Here is a 16,982-nt window from a genome sequence, read left to right on the forward strand (position 1 = left end):
ATATTTATGACCGCGATGCATTCCTCAGATTATCGACAAAGGATTGATATGATGAACATCCTAGACCGTATTTATAATCCATCGCCCAGAGATGGACGGGTGACTTAGGAATCTACTACATAGTTGCCCATCGGTTTGCGTACCTTCGAACCAACCTAGAGAGAATCAAGTGGTTGGAGGACCTGAAGATCGTAAAGTTGTTCATTTTTTTTTAGGCTCACGTAAACACAACTTTACATGTCGAAGGTTAGAGGGTCGAGCTGAACTCATATGTATACGAGGAAGTGAGCTGCATAATCCTCGCCGACAAGATCAAGGTGTTGGGATGCTACGAGAAGAATGGGTACCAAAGGAAAGGATACCCTAATCTTCTGATGACTTATCAATTCCTGAAGATCCATGACCCAAAACCATATTACTATCCAGTTCTTGTGGCTAAATGTAACACAACATTATTCTCCCGGAAGAAATGTACCAGTTGCTCTACCATCCCAAGAAATATTGTACTCCAAAAAAGGGCTATGCCCATGTCTATGAGAATTGATAAAAAGTAAAGTGGCTAGGTTTCTTGGCTAAAAGCTGAATTGGGTATGAAATATAATCATAACGATTAGCGAGTTGTTAACGTTAAGAATCCTCTACCCAGGCACAACCCCAGGTACAGATTCCTAGTCCGTCCCCTACATCAAGTATGGCCGTGATTTAGGAGAAGAAGTTTCTTCTCAAGTGGATCAAGCCACCAGAATTTGATGGAAAAGGAAGGATGGTCCAAGCTGATGCAGAGATTTGGATAGAGTCCATGGAAGATTACTTTGAAGTGGCCGGTACTACACTCGCCAACCAAGCAATGCTCGCCAAGTTGAAGCTCATCCGCGAAGCCAGGTTTTGGTGGAAGGAATGGTGCAGAGATCAAGGGATCTCAAAAGGATCTGTTACCTGGGAAAAGTTGAAGAAAGCTGTGCAAGGAAGATACTTACCACCTATGTATCGCACATAGAAAATGAATGACTTCTATGAGCTAAAACAACTGGTTTTGACTCTTGATGCATACTACTCAAAATTCATCTCACTTCTGAAGTATGCGCTACAGATGGATATGACACAACAAGTGTTAAAATTTTGTGCCGGTTTAAACCCACCAGTGAATACCCGCCTCTAATCTATGTGCCCAATAGACCTTCAAGATGCACTCATTCGAGCTGCGCCCATAATTCAGGAGGTGCAGGCTAGGCCAAGAAGTAACAAGACTTGGTCTTATAATGATCAGAACAAAGGAACATATAGGCCCCAAGCCAAGAGAGTTCAAGGTCAAAACTGAGGACAAAGAAAGAAAGCAAGGACCAATAATGTCAATAACTTTGTCCCTACCCAAGGTAATGGCTGCAATCTCTGTTGTTTCCACTGCAACGAGCCCGGTCATTTCAAAAGGAAATGTCCCAAGCTTGGCGGAGGACAACGTTAAGCTCCTTTCAAAGGAACTGCCGTGGCCAAGGAGCCGCCACCCGAGGCAGAGGAAGAACCGCCTGTGTTGCCAACAGGGAATTGTGTGAAGAAGAAGACCTGACCAGGGAAGCAGAGTTTGAGAGGGCAACAGTCCATGCCGTTGTCGTACTGCTGTGCATCCAAGGTGTGAAATCCACCAAAAATTTGTGTGTGTGACATTTGTTACTTTGTGCATACTTAGTCGTTGTGTTTGCATTTTGTTCTGCATGGGCAGATAATAGCAAAGGTGGTGATATTGTTGTGCAAGAAGTTAAGGGTCATACACAGGGCTGCTTAACTTGAGGAACACTTGATATATGAAGTCTACTGTACAATGTTTGCATGCTATTCCTGAAATGAAGGATGCCTTGCAGAAATATTCTAGGGGAGGTGCCAATGAACTGGATCCTTCATCTCATCTTTTAACACTTGCTACCCGTGAATTATTTAATGAACTTGATACAAGTCACATGGCTATAGCTCCTATTCGGTTTTGGATGGTTCTGAGAGGAAAGTATCCACAATTTGCACAGCAGACAAACATTGGTGCATACATGCAACAAGATGCTGAAGAATGCTAGACACAATTGCTTTACACTTTGTCTCAGCATTTGCACCCTATGGGTGATGGCAGGTTATCTTCATCAGTTGTCAAGGAGCTCTTCAGCATTGAATTAACTAGCAAGATTGCTTATGCTAAGAGTGGAGAGCAGGAAACAGAAAAAGAGAGTGTGTAATCTTTGAAATGCCACATTTTACAGGATGTCAACCATTTACATGATGGGCTGAAAATAGCAATGAAGTCAGAGCTGGAAAAAGTATCATCAGCTTTAGGACGAAGTGTTGTTTATGTAAAAAGAATCAGAGATCAGTGACTTGCGAAAGTATCTGACTGTCCATTTTGTTAGGTTTTTTTGGAAGAGAGAGTCTAATCAAAAAGCAAAAAATTTACGAAAAGTAGAATATCCTGTGCTACTGGATATTTTGGGATCTCTGTTCTCAGGATCTGAAAAGTAAGCTCAAGGAACCATGCTAGATTCTCAAGGAGAAGGATGATGCAAAAGTAGGTATAACAGAGAGGGAAATAAAAAAAGCAACAGAGAGAAAAAGGAAACAGCTTTCTGTGATCGGGGAGTCTGCCCATCGAAGAAGAAAGGGGAGGCTTTCAACCTGTTTTTGGGGGATTACTGTGGAAGGGAGCGATCAAGCTGCAGATGTTTGGGTGTAATCGAATTTAGGGGAGAAAGAAAAGTCATATGATCCTATTATTTGCGAAGAAGGCTGTTGATTGGATTAACAGTGAGAGCAGGACCAGTTCTGTTTGTCATAAGGAGATTCACTTTACCTTACTTGCGCCGTTGTGCATTGTTGGTGAGGCTATTCCTTAGTGTGCCTACTATTGAGGATTTTAAAAGGGTGACAAAGAATGAGGATGAAGGGATGGCGCTGATTTGAGAGGGGGAAGCACCAAATACGACAAAGGAGGGGCGTCAAAGCTTTTGATACGAGAAGAAAGGAATGGGAATTTGGGCCTCTAACAAGACTGTGAAGCATGCGACAACAACAACAACGAAGCCAAACGGACGTGAAGACAAGGACGACAAGGGACCATGAAAATTTTCTTTGGCGTTGAAATATGTCCCGTGCCTAGCATTGCTAAGGAGAGCTTGAGGAGGAGAGAAGCAACGACGAAGGATAAGACGACAACAATATGCGCATCATCAAGGTGCTTTCAACGACACTATGATACTTTGAGCAAGCTTTTTGCTATGACCGGACCACTCGAGGTGAACAGTAGTCATCACCAGCAACAAAACCAAGAAAGCTCAATGAATCGACATTCACACAATTAAGAACCTTCTAACGGAAATCGCTAAAGTACGTGAACAGAGCTGCAAGTAAGGGATGAAAACCATTCCTTTACGGAGGAACTGGATGATTTGCCAGATGATTTGCTAATGTCGCACTGTGCTGAAACCCTGGCCTAAGAAATTCTTACACCAAGTCACTGATACAGTCTGAATTTACAACATGAGAAGATTCATTATATTGTAGCTCCATATGAGACTGATGCATAGATGACCTTCTTGTCAATAAATGGTCTTGTGGACATTGTGATAATAGAGGACTCTGACATGATACCATTTGGATGTCTGAAGGTTATGTTCAAGATGGACAAATATGGCCATGGTGTTGAATTTCAATACAACAACCTTGTGAAAAACAGAGATTTGAACTTTACAAGCTTACCAAGCAGATGCTAATGGAGATGTGTATTCTGAGTGGTTGTGACTATCTGCCATCACTGTCTGACAAAAGCATCTGACCATGTATAATCCTTTTCGGCAATGTTTGATCAACTTCTAACGGTAGTTCTAATCCTGCTTTCTAACTCTTGTACAAGAGAGGCTGGAGCCATCCTGGGATCTCTTATGCTCTGATGTTTCATAAGCATCTACAAGGGCCTTAGGAGAGAGCTGCTGTAGTTCCTGTCCAATTCTGACTCCATGCGATTGCATTCAAACGGGTGAAATGCAACTAGTATTGCATACATTCAGGTCTATTTGCCACATTCAAGAGACCAAAGGCTTGAACAAGTTGATTATAGGGCCATTATCCAAAATTGAGGCGACCTTCTTTCAAATTGAATCGTGATCTCACTTGATGGATCTTCTATCCTGAAATTAGCCAAGGTCCTCTGTGGTCGCGACTTTGCTTTCGAAAACCCTTCAACATCTTTGGTGAACCCGACGTGAAAGTGTCGCATTTAAATTTCAGAATAGAAGTTACTTCAGCATCAATTTCGGCCTCTTCTACAATTCCTGATTTGTCCTCTACTTCAGCTCCATCATTGACTGTTTCTTCAAGTACTTCTACGGATGATTTAAAGCATATTTTGTAGAATATGTCTAAGTATGTGCAGCTTCAAAATCAGCAGACACAATTGTGTATACATTAGAGCAGCAGTTGCATCAACAACATTTGTCTCAGCAAAGGCAATTAAATTCGGAGCAAGAGAATGCAATCAGCACGACTAAGGTGATTGAAGCAGTTGAGAATGAGAAGAAGCTATTTGATGGCCGTAATCTATCGGATTATCGGCTTATTTGAAGATGTATGAGATCAAGATGGGATTTTTTGAAGTACCAACAGGAATTATGAGTAAATATTTCCTTCGCCTTGTCACACCCGCCTTGAGGGCAAAAGTGACTGATCTTTTCCTTCAAAATTCTCATTGGCAAGATTTTAAGAAGGCCCTAAAAGAGGAGTATTTTCTTGAGGACTTTGGGATGGCTACACCGCAATCATTCCGAGAGTGGATCTACATGCCAAACAAAGGTCTAGCTGCTTCAGAATTGATACGAGAATTTGAAGAGAGGTATAGTCAGCTTGATGCCATTGAACAAAGAGCATTGGATGCTGAGAAAGTTGAGCTTTTCTTGCAAGCTGTAGATCCTGCTCTTCAGGAAGAATTAGGAGAGCTTCTTGAGGATCGCACGAAGCCTATGGGTCTTAAAATGGATTGGCAAGACGCCTAGGATGCGGTCTCAACTTTGACCAAGAGGCGGATATGGAAGACCCGCTTACAGAATGGATCCATGACATCGATGTCGTCTTCTGCTCCTATGTGTGCTTCTACCCCTATCATTTCTTCTCTTCCTCAGCCAGTTATACTGGGGCTATGCCAATGCCTATTGTTTCTAATCCTCCTGTTCTAATACCGATGCCGGCTCCTTCTGCTCCAAAATCATCCGCTCCATCGGTTCCTTCCTCTCTTGATGACATAATGAAAGGCATAATGGATTTGACACTAGAGTCAGTTAAAGTAGAATTGGTGGGGAAACTAAAAGAGCAGTTTGCTTCGACTATGCCTACTATTTCTTCTAGTGCTCCTACTGCACCTAGGAGTGCTCCTAGTGCACCTAGAGAGATCGAAGATGTATTTGGTGTGACAGTATGGACCATCAGCATTGCAGGGATTGTGAATCTTTTCAAGATGTAAGGAGGAAGAATTTGTTATTTTGGGGACAAGATGGCAAGATCTGGTTGACTAAAACAGGAGCTCCGCTTGTTACCAATTTTGGGAAAGGCGGAATGAAGAAATTAGTATATGACATGGCTACGCATACTTCTTATGTGGCAGCTAGAGGAGATGCTTTTGCATATGGAGTCCAGATTGAGAAAGGATTAGAGAATCAGTCAGCATTATGGACCTATGCTATGGAGACGGCAAACAAGAGGAAAATTCAGCAGACTGTTCTGACTAGTGCAGGTTCTAGCATCAGATCTGAGATAGGTTGGGATTTGCCTGTTGACAGGTACACTATTTATGCCTACTTGGCTAGTCTCAGGGAGTAGATGTACTTGTTGAGGAGAAGCGTAAGAGGGATGAAGAGAATCCAAATGCAACTAAAAAAACTAGAGGGGGTGAGTTTGTTACTCCACCTACTGCAGGGCCGTCTTTGAGACTAGGGCTAGAATGATAGATGGAAGATGCTCAAAAGAAAGAAAAGAGGCAAGAGCCTAGAGAGAGAAAGCAGCCAGGGTTTAGATTGATGTCCGATATTAAGACATCTATGGATATGAAGAAAATCTTTAATGATAAAATACTTGGCACTGAGGTGACTTTTACTATTTTTGAGGTTTTGGGCATCTCAAAAAGAGAGTTTCAAGATCAATTACAAGAAGTCCTGAAGAGAAAAAGATATGCATTGCCTACTACTAATACACAGGGAGTTTTGATTGGGGAGTTGGATGAGGATGAGGTTATGGTTGAGAATGCTTCTGTTTTTCCGCAGATAGAGAAGAGAGTTCAGCCTATGCATTATGCTGAAACTAATGAGCCTATCTTGGTACCGCATAGTCATTTCTCGTGGAGTCATTGGGCTAGGGCAACTACAAAAACAATGGTAAAAATTGGAGATAAACAGGTGCCTTATGTTGCTTTGGTGGATCATGGTTCAGAGATTAATCTCATAGTTCGTGGAGTTTATGAAAGAAATAGATGGCCTATGGATGCAGAGCATGGGTGGCGTATGAGAGCCGCCAACAATACTGCAGGTGATTTGTATGCTGCTTGTCCCAGTGTCAAGATTTCTATTGGAGATGTAGAGGAGGATTTCCATTTCTTTGTGCAAGATTCATCCTCTTATCCCATAATTCTTGGACAGCCATTCATCACAGAGATGCGCATGGAGACGAAAGTAATGGATGATGGATCTGCTTATGCACGGGTTCGCAGTAAAGATGGTATGAGAGCAGTCTAGTTTATGACTGTGTGTGTAAATCATGCAAGAAACAGAGATACTCTTCGAGATACACCTTTGCCCACTGTGAGGGATTCGGGTTTTCATTAGCTACCACTGTTCTGCGAGACAACGGTGGTACAAAGCAGAGGAGATTGGAGTTCTCGCCTCCTGGCAGCAGTGTTTTCTCCTCCAATTTTGTTGGAATTTCAGGAAATAGTTCGATGAGTTACCAGAAGATTCCTAAGTTTCCTAGAGCTGCCAGGTAGTACATATACAAGAAGGAGAAAGATTTGAAAAATGCAGGTATTTTAAAGGATGATGAGCATATAGATGGGATGTATGATAGTATGGTTTGTGCAGATACGATGATAGAGATGGAAAATATGCTGAAAACTAATATGCAGAGTTGTCACAGTAATGTGTCAGTGCAACCCCTGGACATGCAGAGTTGTCACAGTAATGTATCAGTGCAATCCCTGAAAACTAATATGCAGAGTTGTCACAGTAATGTATCAGTGCAGTCCCTGGACATGCTTCCTGAAATTTCAGATTTTGTGTCACACATAGAGTAAGAGGCTAAGGTGACTCAGCAAAAAGTATTGAGTGCTGAAGAAATTCAACAAACAGAGTTTCCAACTGATTATGATCAGCCTACAGAGACACAGAGGGCTGAAAACTTTCAGCCAAGGGAGTTTATTGTAGAAATATTTCAACATCTAGAGTTTTGGGATGTTCCTATGCAATCCATAGAGCAGAGGGCTTAGGATATCCACCAAAGTGTAGAATTGCTAATTTACAGCAAGATTTGAGTAATGCAGAGGATCATAATGAAGCCAGGGTTGACACGAAATACAAGATTGTGGATAAGAAGGTGAAGCCAATAGCTGGACCGCTTCCACCTGAGAGTGATCAGCAAATAGAGAGGGCTGCCAATGCAGCCAATTTTGAGGAATCCAGAGCATACAGTCCATAAATTTTCAGCAAAGACTCTTGCTGAATTAAAAATTTGAAATGGTGATTTCCTGCTACCCACAGAGAAGCAATGCTTTCAGGATATGCTTGAGTGACATGGAAGGGGGTTTGCTTTTTTCTCGCATGAGATTGGATGTGTGAATCTGGATATTGTTGCCCCTATGGTGATCTTTACTATTCCTCATATTCCATGGAACCTCCGACCTATTCTAGTGCCTAAGGCACACCTGCCAAAGTTAGTTGACTTGTTAAATGAGAAAATAAGGATGGGATTCCTAGAGCCATCATCTGCACCATACTCAAATAGGTGGTTTACGGTTCCAAAGAAGAATGGTACTCTCCGATTTATACAGGACATGCAGCCAATAAATAGAGTTACTATCACGAATGTTGGTATAGGTCCAGTTGTGGATGAGTTTGTAGAAGCATTTGCTGGATGTGCCATCTATTCTTTAGGTGATTTGTGTTCGAATATGATCAATTTCAGCTGGCTTTGGAAAGCAGGGACATAACCACTATGAGAAATTCTATTGGGCTTGTTAGGATGTGTACCTTGCCTCAAGGTGCCACTAATTCTGTTGCGCATATGATGAATGCCATGCATAAGGTCGTTCGTGAGTATATACCTTAGCTTACCATGCTTTTCTTGGATGATGTGCCCATTAAGGGGTGTGCAAAAGAAGAGAAGGATGAGAGTCTAAATGAGCAGGGATGCAGATACTTTGTGGCTGATCATATTTCAGCTTGTGAAAAGATTTTGGCCAGGTTAGAAGAAGTGAACTTGACACTATCAGGGCAAAAATATGTTTTTGGAGTAAATGAGGTTGTCATTGTTGGACATATATGTGGGTATTATGGCAGGAAACCTTCACCTGAGAAGGTGGATGCTATAGGCAAGATTACGGAGTATTGTTCTACCACTTTAGAGGTACAGAGATTTATTGGAGCCTTTGTGTTTTACATGATTTGGATACCCCATTTTGCACACATAGGAGATTGTTTATATCAGCTGCTTCGAAAGGGGCAAATTTTTCTTTGGGATGCGTACCACACTAGAGCCATACGGAAATTGAAGAAGTTATTACAGATTTCTCCTACTCTCAAGCAAATTATAATTGCGGAAGGCCTATTGTATTGACAGTTGACACTAGTCCAATTGGCATAGGTTGGGCTGTGGGTCAAGATGATGCAAATGGAAACATGTATGCTATTCGGTTTGGGGTGAAAATCCTAAACGAGAGACAGAGGAGGTATCTGCAAATCAAGAGGAAATTTTTGGGAATTGTTATAGCTCTCAATTGACAGGGAGTACTTTATTGGAGCCTCAGTTGTGGTAGAGATAGATTGCTTGCCATTGATAGGTATGATTAAGAGTTGCTCTACTCCGGATATAGCTATGCTGAGATGGATTGCATACATCAAGTCATTAAATCCAGAATTTAAACACATAGCAGGGAAGGATAATCCAGTGGCGGATATGCTGTCTAGAGCCATATATGATGATGAGGATTCACTACTTGCAAAAGAGGATGCAGAAATTTCAGCCGCTATGGTTGATCATGTTTGTCATGTCTATGATATTTTGGCTTTCATAGAAGAACTCTATGTTGGAGATTGGTTGCAGATTGGCAAGTATCTTAGTACACTAAGCAAAAGAGATGAATGGATAGATGAAGAGTTCAAGAAAATCAGAAGAAAAGCCTATGGTTATTTTCTCAAGGACGGATTTCTTTGGAAGCACCCGAAGAAAAGAGGTGGATTACCCTTGCAGGTTGTCTACGATAAAGAGACCCAGTTACAGGTGATGAGAGAGTTTCATGAGAGTCCTTGGGCTGGTCATAGAGGAGTATGGGCTACTTATGAGAAAATCAAGAAAAATTTTGGTGGAAAGGCATGTACAGAGATGCTTCTCACTTTGTAGAGACTTGCAAAGACTGCTAGATGTATTCCGTAGTGCGTCATCGAGATGAGCTTCATCCGACCTATGCCTTCATTGTCTCAAGGACAATCCGAAGCTGGGGTTCATGATCTTCTTCCTGTTTAGAGTAGACTAAGGTATCACTGAAGAAAACGAGTAGGAAGTCATCAAGATGAGGTAGCCAGACCTGCTCCAATACCACGACCCAGTGAATACTTGCTTGAAAGAGATAAAATATAGATATTACCAATGAGAATGGAGGCCTGTTCACCTGAGCACTCTCCGAATCGTGGAAAGTCATGCATCGTCCACATGAGAATGGCTTGAATATTGGCTGACCATCGACCATCGTGCCTGCTCATATCTTGCATGGTGACGCTCTCCTCCCACAAAATCTTAAGCTCATCGACTAATGGACGAAGATACACGTCCATATTTTTGACTTTGTAGCGGCCAAGGACGAGTAAGCTAAGGATGAGATGTCCTTTATTCATAGAAAGTCATGGAGGGATATTGTAGTTGACAAGGACTATAGGACACACACTGTAAGAAGTTGAGCGCAGACCGAATGGGTTCATGCCATCCATTGTAAGACCGAGCTGAAGTTTCCTTGGCTCTAAGGCAAAGCTTGGGAAGGTAGAGTCAATGTGGCTTCATGCGCGTGAATCCGTTGATATTCGTTAAACTCCATCCATGGACCTATTCTGCACATGCCATGTTCTCAAGCTTGCCATGTCAGATGTATGAAACATGTGGTTTATGCGGGGGATAAGCGAAAAGTGTCTGAGAACTTTTTGAGGAATGGTTTGCCCTTGCAAGTCCTATCGATACCTATGAGCACCACACTTTGGACATGTCTCCATAGTCTCGTATTCTCCTCGAAACAGTATGCAATCGTTGATATATGCATGGATGTTATTGTAGTCCATGCCAAGCTTTTGTAAAACATGTTGTGCATCATCACTAGACTCAAGCATGATATTTGCATGTGGTAATATATGATATTTCAATAACCTGAAAAAAATCATAAACACCTTGTAAAAACACAAATATTTTTAATAATAGTGCCGAAAAAAATCAACGAAACATATGTACAAGGTACCTAAACAACTCGGTCACACTCGTATCGCTCCACCCATATTTTGCTTACACACTTAAGAGTGCAAGCAGTGTCTTTAGGCAAGATACTCGGTACCCATCATATAATGGTATAGATGCTTCCTCTCTAAGCAGCTCAGAAGTATCGATATCCATGGGAATCAATGCATCGATCATTGCCTCCATCTCAGGCTCCAAGATTGTAGGTAGGTCTGGAAGGTTGCCTGTCTCCTCTGGCATTGACGGTATAGATTGGCCTTGCAAGTGGTGGATTGGCTCCTGCACTCCATCCATCACATGACCACGAACTCTTCTAATTGGCCACAAAGGGTGCACTCCTCCTTGGGACAAGACATCACCTCCGTGGATAGAAAATTTGCCAACTAGACCTAATCTTATTGTATATGGTATTCAATCAGCTTGCGAGTACAATGCATGATTGATATTAACTTTTCTTACTATTTGCTGAAAATCCGCAATCGCTTGATCAATGATCTCAGATTAAAACTCGCCAAATCTTTATACGTGTTCTATAGACAATCGGTGTTTTCGTCTAATTGCCAGCTTGCATTGAGAGCAAGGACATGGGACATGCTGATTAAGATACGCTGTCGTAAAGTTCGTGCAAGAGCTGCTAAACACGGAGTTCAAGTTGCAGCAAGGAAAGAGGCTAACAAGAAGAAATCAAATTTTTTATGCCAAAGATCACTATATTGCTTGTCAAGTAAATTACAAGAGATCTATGAGTGCTCATTCTGAACATCCAGCTTGTGCAGGAATTTGCATTGGCTAAGCGTCAGTCAGCTGCAAAGTTTTGATAAAGCTCTTTTCATAGGCCAGTGTTGAAGACTTATGGGTATAGAGTCAAAATAAATGACAAAGCATTACAATCTGTCCATTGCTTTATAATAAAGCGTAAGAGCTAGTTTTTTTAGGGAACCAAGTAATTCATCCAGAATCAAGACTTAGTTGTAGACAGTTTGATCAATCTCCAGGTCCAATGGATAAAACATCTGATAAGTGCTTGCATAGGCTCCCTTTCTTCAAGCACTTTCAAGTCTTTTGTCAAATATGCATCCCACTCATCACGAAAGTTGTCTGCAGCTTTGCAAGCAGCATGACTGGCTCTTCAGACACGCTGAATAAGTAGAGTAGCTGATGCGGTTCACAGAAAAAAAATGATCTTTCACAATGCCACTAGAAGTCATTCACAGTCAGTTGTCTATCCAGTCGTGTTGGAGATGGATCTCAAATAGGACTTATCAGGTAACTCAGTTGACACTGATGCAGTGGCCATGGCTGCAATGACTGTAATTAATCCATGAAACCTGGTTGTCAGGACTCCCATCAAGCGCTTCAATTCTCACAGCTGTCGTATTGTAGTAGTTCACAAAGTATATAAAGCTATGCTCTGCTTCTTTGGAAATGTACAGTAAATCAAAGTGATTGTTTATCCGATCCTGAGGGTAGCAATCCCTGTGAATAATCCTCAGAAATGCCAGTACAATGGACTTCTGGAGTACAAACTAAGAGTATAGGCCCTTGACTGAGCAATTACTTGCACAAAACCAACAAATATCTGCGGAGATGACACTTTTCTCGGGAGATGTGTATGCTTGTCAGCTGAATTGAATGGATATCTGCTGAGGTGTTGTGCATAAAATGGAATGTTGATAGAAGCGTTGCGTGCCAGCCTTGACAAGGAGATGAAGCCACAAACCATAGAACTGGAGATGCCTTGTGCAGTGAATTGTGTCCGCAAAAGCCTGTGCGTTGCCACCACAGAAAAGAGCAACTGGCAATTGTTGGCGAGTCGCGAACGCGCCGAGAAGCGAGCCTTCTTTGAGACCAAAAAAACAAGCAATCCTTCACTGCCACAGATGGCTCTGTTTCTCTTTCTGTTGTTCAGAGAGGCTGCCATCTAACGAAAAATAAGGCCCGCCAGAGAGAGTTACCAGCGATGGCGCAATCAAAGGAGGATATTTTTGTTTTCTCCATGGACATATATTGACAGCCAGATCATGTTCAGAAGTGATCAGCATAGGCTGGCATCTCATTCTCTTCATGGTGTTTGCTTTCTCATTCGTCTGTAGCTTACAATGCTTCTCTATCCTCTTCCGTTTGTGTCGCCGGTAGAGTTCACTTAATGATCTTCTTCTTTCGTTGCTCAGCTGGAGTCAGTTTCATGCATGACTTTTGTCGATATGTGCCTGTTAACGCTCAGCAGCGGAGCCTATGCAAGCACTTATCAGATGTTTTATCCATTGGACCTGGAGATTGATCAAACTGTCTACAACTAAGTCTTGATTCTAGATGAATTACTTGGTGCCCTAAAAAAACTAGCTCTTACGCTTTATTGTAAAGAAATGGACAGATTGTAATGCTTTGTCATTTATTTTGACTCTATACCCATAAATCTGCAGCTTTGCAAGCAGCATGACTGGCTCTTCAGACACGCTGAATAAGTAGAGTAGCTGATGCGGTTCACAGAAAAAAAATGATCTTTCACAATGCCACTAGAAGTCATTCACAGTCAGTTGTCTATCCAGTCGTGTTGGAGATGGATCTCAAATAGGACTTATCAGGTAACTCAGTTGACACTGATGCAGTGGCCATGGCTGCAATGACTGTAATTAATCCATGAAACCTGGTTGTCAGGACTCCCATCAAGTGCTTCAATTCTCACAGCTGTCGTATTGTAGTAGTTCACAAAGTATATAAAGCTATGCTCTGCTTCTTTGGAAATGTACAGTAAATCAAAGTGCGTGTTTTTCCGATCCTGAGGGCAGCAATCCCTGTGAATAATCCTCAGAAATGCCAGTACAATGGACTTCTGGAGTACAAACTGAGAGTATAGGCCCTTGACTGAGCAATTACTTGCACAAAACCAACAAATATCTGCGGAGATGACACTTTTCTCAGGAGATGTGTATGCTTGTCAGCTGAATTGAATGGCTATCTGCTGAGGTGTTGTGCATAAAATGGAATGTTGATAGAAGCGTCGCGTGCCAGTCTTGACAAGGAGATGAAGCCACAAACCATAGAACTGGAGATGCCTTGTGCAGTGAATTGTGTCCGCAAAAGCCTGTGCGTTGCCACCACAGAAAAGAGCAACTGGCAATTGTTGGCGAGTCGCGAACGCGCCGAGAAGCGAGCCTTCTTTGAGACAAAAAAAACAAGCAATCCTTCACTGCCACAGATGGCTCTGTTTCTCTTTCTGTTGTTCAGAGAGGCTGCCATCTAACGAAAAATAAGGCCCGCCAAAGAGAGTTACCAGCGATGGCACAATCAGAGGAGGATATTTTTGTTTTCTCCATGGACATATATTGACAGCCAGATCATTTTCAGAAGTGATCAGCATAGGCTGGCATCTCATTCTCTTCATGGTGTTTGCTTTCTCATTCATCTGTAGCTTACAATGCTTCTCTATCCTCTTCCATTTGTGTCGCCGGTAGAGTTCACTTAATGATCTTCTTCTTTCGTTGCTCAGCTGGAGTCAGTTTCATGCATGACTTTTGTCGATATGTGCCTGTTAACGCTCAGCAGCAGCTGCCATTGCCACTAATCGATCTCTTTCGAAACTCTCTACTGCTCGTGGTTCCCAAAGTATGAAGACGTGGAAGAACAGGCCATCCAATCTTCCCTCCTTTCACTATTCGAATTCTCTCCCCAATTAGTCTCTTTTCCCCTTCCTTTTCTCCTCTATTTTTAGTTTTTCTTTTTCTTGTTCACATGTCAAAATTAGGCAAGCGACCTTCCTCATTCTAGCACTTTTATAAAAGTCTGACATGAGCATAATTTTTGTCAAAGCATTGCTGTGCTAGCAATATGTCACCATGCCTTTTGCATTAATTTAACATTGACATCCAAGCAACCAAGATTATTTGCAAGAGGCATATCTTGCAGCAATTCTGCTTCCTCCTTTAAATGTCCCTCTTGTAGCATATCTTCAAAACACTTGCACCAAGGCTGTCATGTTGGAGCAAACTTTGACTGCAGAAACAAAAGTAACTTCATTTGGTTGTTTGAAAACAGTAACCTTTTTCCTCAACCCTGAAGTTCCTGGTTTTTTACCTTCAGACCGAGATGTATAGCATGTGGTGATCTTAAAGACTGTCATTGCACATAGAGCTAGAACAAATAGCAGCAGGACAAAGATCCTTTGGCATCAGTTTTTCATATTTTTCTAATACACGCACATCATGCATCCAAACAAAATCATGCACATGCACTAAGGGAATATATACATTGGATGCGGATTATTAAAATGCATCACACAAACAATGAATCACACGCGGAAATTAACACAAATGCACAACAAAAGAAATGGAGGTGTATACGACTCGGATGCGCAGCAACACGACAACGCCTCGGGATCTTGAACAACAGGATCTTCATCGTTTTCCATTTTTTCTACGTTACAATAAACAATTTGTTTTTGTTATCTTTTTTTTTCTTAGATTATTATCCTCTCATTCCATCTCTCTCTTTCTCTATGACCACGACTACGACCACAACCACGACCATGACCACGACCACGACCATGACCACGACCACGACTACGACCATGGCTACGTAGTACCTAGCATATCGTACCTAGTACTTAGTACCTAGTACCTAGCATATAGTATCATTGAACACTAGTATTTAGTACCTAGCACTCAGTACCTAACACATAATATTATAGCATCTTAGTATCTAGCACCTAGTACTCTAGTATCATAGTGCCAAGTACCCAGTACTATGATACTATGTAGCAAGTGCTAGGGTACCTTAAGCATTATAATATTGAATAGATAGTAAATATTAGGATACCATGATATTATGTAATAGGTAGAAGGTACTAGATCTATCTATGTAACTATGTTTCTATGTCTCTATCTATCTCTTTATCTATGTATCCATCTATCTATTAATCTATCTATCTACCTATCCATCTATCTATCTATCTATCTATCTATCTATCTATCTATTTTTCTATCTATCTATCTACCTTCATAATACTTAGGTACAATAGCAAATATGGGTAGTAAATAAGAAGAGAAGTTGTAGCACTGACTATTATACCCACATATTGTTACATTTGTCTATTTGGCTTCTCTTTTGTCTGTTTTTATTTGTACCCTTTTTACATAGATGCATACAAAAATATAGAGAGGGGGAGGGTGAAATATGATGGTACCCTTGATCCAACACAAGTGGAAGCTTGTATAATGTAGTTTCTAGCATAATGTATTTGTACCCTTTGTGCCTAGATGCATACACAAATATAGAGAGCATAAGGGTAAAATACGATGATACCCTTGTGCTGACACAAGTGGAAGCTTGATTCTAGGATACTATGAGGCTATGGGGATGATGCTAAGAGGGTACTATGATGGTATGTGCTAGGTGCATGGACTCACTCTTAGTGAGGTGAATCGCCAATCCTATTCTTAGTGAGGTGGACTCATTCTTAGTACACACTATCATACTACCCTAAGCTTATTGTAAGGTCCTATTTACTTTTCTCTCTTTCTCTCCCTCTCTCATTTCCTCTCCCTCCCTCAAATCCTCTATTAAAACGGGCAAGCTTGCAGCCATCTTGTTCCTCTCCCTGCCCTAATTGAGAATCTCCCTCTCTCTATCCAAACAGGTTTGAATCGGCAACAAGCAAAAATGAGGAGGCACATTGACGCTTCCCTCTATTCGACAGATTTTGCATTAGTTTCAAGGCTTTTATTAAGCCTAAGGTTTAAAACATTAAAATAACCGGTTTACTTTTTGTGTTCACACTTTTCCGCAAGTGGATTTTTCAAATTTGAAAGCCCAAATGAACTCTGATTTGCAATCGAATTGGACAAGCGGCATTGTGGTGTCGAACTCCATCCACCTGGCCTCTCTCACGCACTTTATGGCTTCCTGATCTAGTAGCTTCTTTATAACGTCGAACCTTGCAGGGATTAAATGGAGGGTCAAACGACCTCCGATTGACAAACCGAGACTTGTGTTAGATTCTTGATGTCAAAATGCATCTAGGAAAACTTAGCTCAATCCACCACCGTTTGATTTTTCATGAAAATTGGCTCTTTAACACCTCTTGGGCACTTTCCGGCTCCAAAACGAGCTTCAACGCTTCAAGAATGGGTCCAAATCAGGTCCTAAAATCCAGCTCTCATTAGCAACCACGAGATAGGGTGACTCAACCCGTCGAATCCCACAAACGAATCTGCGCATAAACACAACCACAAAGAGCATCAAGCTTATACAAAATAGATACACAA

General features: G+C 41.6%; 1 pseudogene; it reads left to right on the top strand.

The window, feature by feature from the left end:
• Positions 1-763: 763 nt before the first annotated feature.
• LOC148020306 (ubiquitin carboxyl-terminal hydrolase 6 pseudogene) lies at positions 764-2,710 on the top strand (annotated as a pseudogene).
• Positions 2,711-16,982: the final 14,272 nt, after the last annotated feature.

The sequence above is a fragment of the Lygodium microphyllum genome, chromosome 19, assembly GCF_053477565.2.
Source record: "Lygodium microphyllum isolate KBCC chromosome 19, Lygodium_microphyllum_v1.1.10, whole genome shotgun sequence".
Taxonomy (NCBI): Eukaryota; Viridiplantae; Streptophyta; class Polypodiopsida; order Schizaeales; family Lygodiaceae; genus Lygodium; species Lygodium microphyllum.